Genomic DNA, 12,954 nt, shown 5'->3' with positions numbered 1-12,954 from the left:
ACAACAAAAGCTAAAGGAACTTCTCTAGGCAAGAAACACAAGAGAAGGAAAACACCTACAATAACAAACCCAAAACATTTAAGAAAATGGGAATACGAACATACATATCGATAATTACCTTAAATGTAAATGGATTAAATGCTCCCACCAAAAGACACAGACTGGCTGAATGGATACAAAAACAAGACCCATATATATGCTGTCTACAAGAGACCCACTTCAGACCTAGAGACACATACAGACTGAAAGTGAGGGGATGGAAAAAGATATTCCATGCAAATGGAAATCAAAAGAAAGCTGGAGTAGCAATTCTCATATCAGACAAAATAGACTTTAAAATAAAGACTATTACAAGAGACAAAGAAGGACACTATATAATGATCAAGGGATCGATCCAAGAGGAAGGTATAACAATTGTAAATATTTATGCACCCAACATAGGAGCACCTCAATACATAAGGCAAATACTAACAGCCATAAAAGGGGAAATCGACAGTAACACAATCATAGTAGGGGACTTTAACACCCCACTTTCACCAATGGACAGATCATCCAAAATGAAAATAAATAAGGAAACACAAGCTTTCAATGATACATTAAACAAGATGGACTTAATTGATATTTATAGGACATTCCACCCAAAAACAACAGAATACACATTTTTCTCAAGTGCTCATGGAACATTCTCCAGGAAAGATCATATCTTGGGTCACAAATCAAGCCTTGGTAAATTTAAAAAAATTGAAATCGTATCAAGTATCTTTTCCAACCACAACGCTATGAGACTAGATATCAATGACAGGAAAAGATCTGTAAAAAATACAAACACATGGAGGCTACACAATACACTACTTAATAACGAAGTGATTACTGAGGAAATCAAAGGGGAAATCAAAAAATACCTAGAAACAAATGACAATGGAGACACGACGATCCAAAACCTATGGGATGCAGCAAAAGCAGTTCTAAGAGGGAAGTTTATAGCAATACAAGCCTACATCAAGAAACAGGAAACATCTCGAATAAACAACCTAACCTTGCACCTAAAGCAATTCGAGAAAGAAGAAGAAAAAAACCCCAAAGCTAGCAGAAGGAAAGAAATCATAAAGATCAGATCAGAAATAAATGAAAAAGAAATTAAGGAAACAATAGCAAAAATCAGTGAAACTAAAAGCTGGTTCTTTGAGAAGATAAACAAAATTGGTAAACCATTAGCCAGACTCATCAAGAGAAAAAGGGAGAAGACTCAAATTAATAGAATTAGAAATGAAAAAGGAGAAGTAACCACTGACACTGCAGAAATACAAACGATCATGAGAGATTACTACAAGCAACTCTATGCCAATAAAATGGACAACCTGGAAGAAATGGACAGATTCTTAGAAATACACAACCTGTCGAGACTGAACCAGGAAGAAATAGAAAATATGAACAGACCAATCACAAGCACTGAAATTGAAACAGTGATTAAAAATCTTCCAACACACAAAAGCCCAGGACCAGATGGCTTCACAGGCGAATTCTATCAAACATTTAGAGAAGAGCTAACACCTATCCTTCTCAAACTCTTCCAAAATATTGCAGAGGGAGGAACACTCCCCAACTCATTCTACGAGGCCACCATCACCCTGATACCAAAACCAGACAAAGATGTCACAAAGAAAGAAAACTACAGGCCAATATCACTGATGAACATAGATGCAAAAATCCTCAACAAAATACTAGCAAACAGAATCCAACAGCACATTAAAAGGATTATACACCATGATCAAGTGGGGTTTATTCCAGGACTGCAAGGATTCTTCAATATACGCAAATCAATCAACGTGATACATCATATTAACAAATTGAAGGAGAAAAACCATATGATCATCTCAATAGATTCAGAGAAAGCTTTCGACAAAATTCAACACCCATTTATGATAAAAGTCCTGCAGAAAGTAGGCATAGAGGGAACTTTCCTCAACATAATAAAGGCCGTATATGACAAACCCACAGCCAACATTGTCCTCAATGGTGAAAAACTGAAACCATTTCCACTAAGATCAGGAACAAGACAAGGTTGCCCACTCTCACCACTGTTATTCAACATAGTTTTGGAAGTGTTAGCCACAGCAATCAGAGAAGAAAAAGAAATAAAAGGAATCCAAATCGGAAAAGAAGAAGTAAAGCTGTCACTGTTTGCAGATGACATGATACTATACATAGAGAATCCTAAAGATGCTACCAGAAAACTACTAGAGCTAATCAATGAATTTGGTAAAGTAGCAGGATACAAAATTAATGCACCGAAATCTCTTGCATTCCTATATACTAATGATGAAAAATCTGAAAGTGAAATTAAGAAAACACTCCCGTTTACCATTGCAACAAAAAGAATAAAATATCTAGGAATAAACCTACCTAAGGAGACAAAAGACCTGTACGCAGAAAATTATAGGACACTGATGAAAGAAATTAAAGATGATACAAATAGATGGAGAGATATACCATGTTCTTGGATTGGAAGAATCAACATTGTGAAAATGACTCCGCTACCCAAAGCAATCGACAGATTCAATGCAATCCCTATCAAACTACCACTGGCATTTTTCACAGAACTAGAACAAAAAATTTCACAATTTGTATGGAAACACAAAAGACCCCGAATAGCCAAAGCAATCTTGAGAACGAAAAATGGAGCTGGAGGAATCAGGCTCCCTGACTTCAGACTATATTACAAAGCTACAGTAATCAAGACAGTTTGGTACTGGCACAAAAACAGAAATATAGATCAATGGAACAGGATAGAAAGCCCAGAGATAAGCCCACGCACATATGGTCACCTTATCTTTGATAAAGGAGGCAAGCATATACAGTGGAGAAAAGACAGCCTCTTCAATAAGTGGTGCTGGGAAAATTGGACAGGTACATGTAAAAGTATGAAATTAGAACACTCCCTGACACCATACACAAAAATAAACTCAAAATGGATTAAAGACCTAAGTGTAAGGCCAGACACTATCAAACTCTTAGAGGAAAACATAGGCAGAACACTCTATGACATAAATCACAGCAAGATCCTTTTTGACCCAACTCCTAGAGAAATGGAAATAAAAACACAAATAAACAAATGGGACCTAATGAAACTTAAAAGCTTTTGCACAGCAAAGGAAACCATAAACAAGACAAAAAGACAACCCTCAGAATGGGAGAAAATATTTGCAAATGAAGCAACGGACAAAGGATTAATCTCCAAGATTTACAAGCAGCTCATGCAGCTCAATAACAAAAAAACGAACAACCCAATCCAAAAATGGGCAGAAGACCTAAATAGACATTTCTCCAAAGAAGATATACAGATTGCCAACAGACACATGAAAGAATGCTCAACATCATTAATCATTAGAGAAATGAAAATCAAAACTACAATGAGGTATCATCTCACACCGGTCAGAATGGCCATCATCAAAAAATCTAGAAACAATAAATGCTGGAGAGGGTGTGGAGAAAAGGGAACACTCTTGCACTGTTGGTGGGAATGTAAATTGATACAGCCACTATGGAGAACAGTATGGAGGTTCCTTAAAAAACTACAAATAGAACTACCATACGACCCAGCAATCCCACTACTGGGCATATACCCTGAGAAAACCATAATTCAGAAAGAGTCATGTACCAAAATATTCATTGCAGCTCTGTTTACAATAGCCAGGACATGGAAGCAACCTAGGTGTCCATCATCGGATGAATGGATAAAGAAGATATGGCACATATATACAATGGAATATTACCCAGCCATAAAAAGAAATGAAATGGAGGTGTTTGTAATGAGGTGGATGGAGTTAGAGTCTGTCATACAGAGTGAAGTAAGTCAGAAAGAGAAATAGAAATACAGTATGCTAACACATATATATGGAATCTAAGGGAAAAAAAATTTAAAAAAAGGTCATGAAGAACCTAGTGGCAAGATAGGAATAAAGACACAGACCTACTAGAGAATGGACTTGAGGATATGGGGAGGGGGAGGGGTGAGATGTGACAGGGTGAGAGAGTGTCATGGACATATATACACTACCAAATGTAAAATAGATAGCTAGTGGGAAGCAGCCGCATAGCACAGGGAGATCAGCTCGGTGCTTTGTGACCACCTAGAGGGGTGGGATAGGGAGGGTGGGAGGGAGGGAGATGCAAGAGGGAAGAGATATGGGAACATATGTATATGTATAACTGATTCACTTTGTTATAAAGCAGAAGCTAACACACCATTGTAAAGCAATTATACTTCAATAAAGATGTTTAAAAAAAAAAAAAAAAGAGTACCTGGCAATCTTGTCAACACAGACATTCTTACATATTAAGTACAAATGTTTATGAGTATTTTTGACGTTCAAGATGACAACAGGTGTACCTGTTTTACATTTCATTCCTAGATGTCTTCTTGCAATATTGTAATATGTTACATTATTTTTTCCATTAAATTTAAGAAAATTTAGTACATTGAGTTATTTTACTTCCTTGGTGAAAAGAGTCATATTTTTCTAGCAGAAAATTGATACCTGGCAAACAATGTGCTAGACATTTATGACACAAAAAGGATTAAGAAAGAAAAAATTGTATTTACCACATTTCTTCTTTACTTTCCTAGGGGAAATGTAAAATTCCTGACACACCAGTTTCACATACCAACATTTAATATGTGGATAGATTATTTTAAACTTTTGTCCACACAATGATGTTTAAAACAATCCATGGACTTAATCAATTTATCACAGGTTTTATAGATGACATGGTTAAACTGAAAACTCTGATCAAAGTTTTGTGCACACAAGGTAATAACAAAGATTAGAGCAGAAATAAGAGAAATAAAGACTAAAATGACAATAGAGAAGATTAGTAAAACTAAGAGCTGGTTCTTTGAAAAGATTGCAAAAATTGACAAGCCTTTATCTAGACTCACCAAGAAAAAAAGAAAAAGAACTCAAATAAATAAAATCAGAAATAAGAGAGGAGATGTTACAACTGATACCACAGAAATACAAAGGATCATAAGAGATTACTATGAACCATTATATGCCAACAAACTGGACAACATAGAAAAAAATTAACTCCTAGAAACACACAACCTACCAAGACTGAATCATGATGAAACAGAAAATATGAATAGACTGATTATTGGTAAGGAGATTGAACCAGTAATCACAAACCTCCCAACAAACAAAAGTCCAGGACTACATGGCTTCAGTGGCGAATTCTACCAAGCATTCAAAGAATAATCAATAAAAATCATTCTCAAATTCCACAAAAATAAAAGAGGAGAGAACTCTTGTAAAGTCATTTTATGAGGCCAGCATTACCTTGATACCAAAACCAGACAAGGACACCACAAGAAAAGAAACTTATAGACCAATATCCCTGATGAACATAAATGTAAAAATCCTCAACAAAATATTAACAAATCAAATTCAATAATAAATTCAAAGGATCATACACCATGATCAAGTGGGGTTTATTCCAGGGATGCAAGGATGCTTCAACATGTGCAAATCAGTCAGTGTGATACAATACATTACCAAAATGAAGTATAACAATTATATGATCACCTCAATAAATGCAGAAATAGCATTTGACAAAATTCAACATTAATTTATGATAAAAACTCTCAACAAAGTGGGTCTAGAGGGAATATACCTCAACATAATAAAGGTCACATATAATAAGACCTCAGGTAACATCATACTCAAAATGTGAAAAGTGGAAAGCCTTTCCTCTAAGCTTAGGAACAAGATAAGTTTGTCCACTTTCACTACTTTTATTCAACATGGTATTGGAAGTCCTAGCTAGGGCAATTAGGCAAGAAAAAGAAATAAAAGGCATCCAATTGGAAAAAAGGAGTAAAACTGTCACTATTTGCAGATGATATGATATTATATATAGAGTACCCTAAAGAATCCATCAAAAAAAACTGTTAGAATTAATAAATGAATTCAGTAAGGTTGTAAGATATAAAATCAATACACAGAACTCTGTTGTGTTTCTGTACACTAATAATGGACTATCAAAAGGAGACATAAAGAAAACAATCCCATTTACAATTGTATCAAAAGAATAAAATACCTAGGAGTAAATTTAATCAAGGAGGTGAAAAACATCTATACTTAAAACTGCAAGATATTAGTGAAAGAATCTGAAGATGACACAAATGGAAAGATATTCCATGCTCATGGATTAGAAGAATTAATATTATTAAAATGTCTTACTATACAAAGCAATCTACAAATTAAGTACAATCTCTATCAAAATTCCAGTGGTACTTTTCAAAGAAATAGAATGAATAAACCTAAAAATTTGCATGGAATCATTAAAAAAAAAAAAAGCCAAAGCAGTCTTGAGAAAGAAGAACAAAGCTGGAAGCATCATACTCCTTTTTCTCAAACTATATTCCAAAGTTATAGTAATTAAAATAGTATGGTATTGGCATAAAAAACAGACAGACATATAGATTGATGGACCAGAATTGAGGGCCCAGAAATAAATCTATGCATATATGGCTAATTAATTAACAACAAAGGAGTCAAGACAATTTAGTGGGGAAAGGACAGTTTTTTCAACAAATTCTGTTGGGAAAACTGGACAGTCACATGCAAAAGAATAAAACTAGACCATCTTACACCATACACAAAAATTAACTCAAAATGTTTTAAACACTTGAATGTAAGACTTTAAACCAGAAAACTGTCAGAAGAAAACAGGTGATAACCTCCTTGACATAGGTCTTGGCAACCTATGTCACTTTTAATTTGACAGCAAAAGCAAAAGAAACAAAGGAAAAATAAATAAGTGGGACAATATCATACTAAAAAGGTTTCTGCACAGCAAAGGAAACCATCAACAAAATGAAGAGAAGCAAGAAGAACTACAATCCTGCTGCCTGTGGAACAAAAACCACATTCACAGAAAGATAGACAAGATGAAAAGGCAGAGGGCTATGTACCAGATGAAGGAACAAGATAAAACCCCAGAAAAACAACTAAGTGAAGTGGAGACACATAACGTTCCAGAAAATGAATTCAGAATAATGATAGTGAAGATGATCTAGGACCTCGGAAAAAGAATGCAAGCAAAGATCGAGAAGATGCAAGAAATGTTTAACAAAGACCTAGAAGAATTAAAGGACAAACAGAGATGAACACTACAATAACTGAAATGAAAACTACACTAGAAGGAATCAATAGCAGAATAACTGAGGCAGAAGAACGGATAAGTGACCTGGAAGACAGAATGGTGGAATTCACTGTTGCATAACAGAATAAAGAAAAAAGAATGAAAAGAAATGAAGACAGCCTAAGAGACCTCTGGGACAACATTAAACGCAACAACATTTGCATTATAGGTGTCCCAGAAGGAGAAGAGAGAAAGAAAGGACCAGAGAAAATATTTGAAGAGATTATAGTCAAAAACTTCTCTAACATGGGAAGGGAAATAGCCACCCAAGTCCAGGAAGCGCAGCGAGTCCCATAAAGGATAAACCCAAGGAGAAACACGCGGAGACACATAGTAATCAAATTGGCAAAAATTAAAGACAAAGAAAAATTATTGAAAGCAGCAAGGGAAAAATGACAAATAACATATAAGGGAACTCCCATAAGGTTAACAGCTGATTTCTCAGCAGAAACTCTACAAGCCAGAAGGGAGTGGCATGATATACTTAAAGCGATGAAAGGGAAGAACATACAACCAAGATTACTCTACCCGGCAAGGATCTCATTCAGATTTGATGGAGAAATCAAAAGCTTTACAGACAAGCAAAGGCTAAGAGAATTCAGCACCACCAAACCAGCTCTACAACAAATGCTAAAGGAACTTCTCTAGGCAAGAAACACAAGAGAAGGAAAACACCTACAATAACAAACCCAAAACATTTAAGAAAATGGGAATAGGAACATACATATCGATAATTACCTTAAATGTAAATGGATTAAATGCTCCCACCAAAAGACACAGACTGGCTGAATGGATACAAAAACAAGACCCATATATATGCTGTCTACAAGAGACCCACTTCAGACCTAGGGACACATACAGACTGAAAGTGAGGGGATGGAAAAAGATATTCCATGCAAATGGAAATCAAAAGAAAGCTGGAGTAGCTATAGTCATATCAGATAAAATAGACTTTAAAATAAAGAATGTTACAAGAGACAAGGAATGACACTACATAATGATCAAGGGATCAATCCAAGAAGAAGATATAACAATTGTAAATATATATGTACCCAACATAGGAGCACCTCAATACATAAGGCAACTGCTAACAGCTATAAAAGAGGAAATCGCCAGTAACACAATAATAGTGGGGGACGTTAACACCTCACTTACACCAATGGACAGATCATCCAAAATGAAAATAAATAAGGAAACAGAAGCTTTAAATGACACAATAGACCAGAGAGGTTTAATTGATATTTATAGGACATTCCATCCCAAAAGAGCAGATTACACTTTCTTCCCAAGTGCGCATGGAACATTCTCCAGGATAGATCACATCTTGGGTCACAAATCAAGCCTCAGTAAATTTAAGAAAAGTGAAATTATATCAAGCATCTTTTCTGACCACAACGCTATGAGATTAGAAATGAATTACAGGGAAAAAAACGTAAAAAACACAAACACATGGAGGCTAAACACTACGTTACTAAATAACCAAGAGATCACTGAAGAAATGAAAGAGGAAATCAAAAAATACCTAGAGACAAATGACAATGAAAACACGATGATCCAAAACGTATGGGATGTAGCAAAAGCAGTTCTAAGAGGGAAGTTTATAGCAATACAAGCCTACCTCAAGAAACAAGAAAAATCTCAAATAAACAATCTAACCTTACACCTAAAGGAACTAGAGAATGAAGAACAAACAAAACCCAACGTTAGCAGAAGGAAAGAAATCATAAAGATCAAAGCAGAAATAAATGAAATAGAAACAAAGAACACAATAGCAAATATCAATAGAACTAAAAGCTGGTTCTTTGAGAAGATAAACAAAATGATAAACCATTAGCCAGACTCATCAAGAAAAAGAGGGAGAGGACTCAAATCAATAAAATTAGAAATGAAAAAGGAGACGTTACAACAGATACCGCAGAAATACAAAGCATCCTAAGAGACTACTACAGGCAACTCTATGCCAATAAAATGGAAAACCAGGAAGAAATGGACAAATTCTTAGAAAAGTATAACCTTCCAAGACTGAACCAGGAAGAAATAGAAAATATGAACAGACCAATCACAAGTAATGAAATTAAAACTGTGATTAAAAATCTCCCAATAAACAAAAGTCCAGGACCAGATGGCTTCACAGGTGAATTATATCAAACATTTAGAGAAGAACACCCATCCTTCTCAAACTCTTCCAAAAAATTGCAGAGGAAGGAACACTCCCAAACTCATTCTATGAGGCCACCATCACCCTGATACCAAAACCAGACAAAGATACTACAAAAAAAGAAAATTACAGACCAATATCACTGATGAACATAGATGCAAAAATCCTCAACAAAATACTAGCAAACAGAATCCAACAACACATTAAAAGGATTATACACCATGATCAAGTGGGATTTATCCCAGGGATGCAAGGATTCTTCAATATACGCAAATCAATCAATGTGATACATCATATTAACAAATAAAAGAATAAAAACCATATGATCATCTCAATAGATGCAGAAAAAACTTTTGACAAAATTCAACACCGATTTATGATAAAAACTCTTGAGAAAGTGGACACAGAGGGAACCGATCGCAACATAATAAAGGCAATATATGACAAACCCACAGGAGACATCATTCTCAATGGTGAAAAAGTAAAAGCATTTCCTCTAATATCAGGAACAAGACAAGGATGTCTACCCTCGCCACTTTTATTCAACATACTTTTGGAAGTCCTAGCCACAGCAATCAGAGAAGAAAAAGAAATAAAAGGAATACAAACTGGAAAAGAGGAAGTAAAACTGTCACTGTTTGCAGATGACATTATACTACACATAGATAATCCTAAAGATACCACCAGAAAACTACTAGAGCTAATCAATGAATTGGGTAAAGTTACAGGATACAAAATTAATGCACAGAAATCTCTTGCATTCCTATACCCTAATGATGAAAAATCTGAAAGAAAAATTAAGGAAACACTCCCATTTACCATTGCAACAAAAAGAATAAAATACCTAGGGATAAACCTACCCAGGGAGACAAAAGATGTGTATGCAGAAAACTATAAGACACTGATGAAAGAAATTAAAGATGATACCAACAGATGGAGAGATATACCATGTTCTTGGATTGGAAGAATCAACATTGTGAAAATGACTATACTATCCAAAGCAATCTACAGATTCAATGCAATCCCTATCAAATTACCAATGGCATTTTTTACAGAACTAGAACAAAAAATCTTAAAATCTGTATGGAGACACAAAAGACCCCGAATAGCCAAAGCAGTCTTGAGGGAAAAACATGGAGCTGGAGGAATCAGACTCCCTGACTTCAGACTATACTACAAAGCTACAGTAATCAAGACAATATGGTACTGGCACAAAAACAGAAATATAGATCCATGGAACAGGATAGAAAGCCCAGAGATAAACCCACGCACCTGTGGTCAACTAATCTATGACAGAGGAGGCAAGGATATACAATGGAGAAAAGACAGTCTGTTCAATAAGTTGTGCTGGGAAAACTGGACAGCTACATGTAAAAGAATGAAATTAGAACATTCCCTAACACCATACACAAAAATAAACTCAAAATGGATTAGAGACCTAAATGTAAGACCGGACACTATAAAACTCTTAGAGGAAAATATCAGAAGAACGCTCTTTGACATAAATCACAGCAAGATCTTTTTTGATCCACCTCCTAGAGTAATGGAAATAAAAACAAAAATAAACAAATGGGACCTAATGAAACTTCAAAGCTTTTGCACAGCAAAGGAAACTATCAACAAGGCGAAAAGACAACCCTCAGAATGGGAGAAAATATTCGCAACCGAATCAACAGACAAAGGATTAATCTCCAAAATATATAAACAGCTCATTCTGCTCAATATTAAAGAAACAAACAACCCAATCCAAAAATGGGCAGAAGACCTAAATAGACATTTCTCCAAAGAAGACATACAGATCGCCAACAGACACATGAAAGAATGCTCAACATTAATCAATTAGTAGAGAAATGCAAATCAAAACTACAGTGAGGTATCACCTCACACCAGTTAAAATGGGCATCATCAGAAAATCTACAAACAACAAATGCTGGAAAGGGTTTGGAGAGAAGGGAACCCTCTTGCACTGTTGGTGGGAATGTAAATTGATACAGCCACTATGGAGAACAGTATGGAGGTTCCTTAAAAAACCAAAAATAGAATTACCATATGATCCAGCAATCCCACTACTGGGCATATACCCAGAGAAAACCACAATTCAAAAAGACACATGCACCCCAATGTTCACTGCAGCACTATTTACAATAGCCAGGTCATGGAAGCAACCTAAATGCCCATTGACAGACGAATGGATAAAGAAGATGTGGTACATATATACAATGGAATATTACTCAGCCATAAAAAGGAACGAAATTGAGTCATTTATTTTGATGTGGATGGATCTAGAGACTGTCATACAGAGTGAAGTAAGTCAGAAAGAGAAAAACAAATATCGTATATTAACGCATGTATGTGGAACCTAGAAAAATGGTACAGATGAACCGGTTTGCAGGGCAGAAGTTGAGACACAGATGTAGAGAACAAACGTATGGACACCAAGGGGAGAAAACTGCGGTGGGGTGGGGATGGTGGTGTGGTGAATTTGGCGATTGGGATTGACATGTATGCCCTGATGTGTATAAAATGGATGACTAATAAGAACCTGCTGTATAAAAAAAAATAAAATAAAATTTAAAAATTATAAAATTAAAAAAAAACAAAAAAACAAAAAACAAAATGAAGTAACCTACTGACTGGGAGAAAATATTTGCAAATCATGTGTCTGACATATATTATTGAGATGATTTGCCCCACAGCATGAGAGGGGAAAATTCAAATTCTTATAATCATAGCTTATACCTTTAAGGGAAAAAAAGTATAATTTTTGTAACATTAACATAATGTTTTTACTAAAATATTTAATAGCTAAGTTATAAGTTTAAAATCATTGGATATATTAGGGCTGGTTGTTTCAAAGCACCTTTGCCAAAAATTTCCCTTGCTGTTATGAATCTTCATTATCAAATGGAAACATATATATATATATATATATATATATATATATATATATATATATATAGCCTACAACCTCTATTACATCTTTCTATCCTGTGTTGAAAGGATATGCAATTTTAATTTCATATTTCTATAAATATCAACTCCAGATATTTATAAAGTCTATAATATATAAACATACTGTCTAAATGCAAATTAATAAGAAAAAATTAACCTTAATCTCACTTTACATATCTAATGTTTTAAAATTCTGTCAGAATTTATGGATATTTTGATATTATGTATCTATTACAATATATGAGGAAAAAATACTTTCTCAAGCTTATGGGAATGATAATTCATTCACTGACTTAGATTACACATTAGCTTAATTTTTGTATATCTTAACATCTTGCATTGTTTCTTAGCTTCTTTTCTCTTACTGTCTCAGAGCCATAAAGTTGTTGTTTTGGAAAAAAACAAATTTCACTGGATCTGATAATTTATTTTACATAAGAAACACCAAGTGAATTTATTAAAATATAGATTCCTGGGTGTGGGGACCAGAAATCAAAGTTTTAATAAAGTCCTAAATTGACTCTGATATAGATTGTCTATATAGTACAATTTGTGAAGCATGTTCCTAGAGGGTTGATAAGGGAAAAAAAGAAAGCAGGAACTCCCACAAATCAAAAAGAAAAATACAAAAACTGACAAAA

This window comes from Eubalaena glacialis, chromosome 2 (assembly GCF_028564815.1).
Source record: "Eubalaena glacialis isolate mEubGla1 chromosome 2, mEubGla1.1.hap2.+ XY, whole genome shotgun sequence".
In the NCBI taxonomy this organism is placed as follows: Eukaryota; Metazoa; Chordata; class Mammalia; order Artiodactyla; family Balaenidae; genus Eubalaena; species Eubalaena glacialis.
This window is presented reverse-complemented; position numbering follows the sequence as displayed.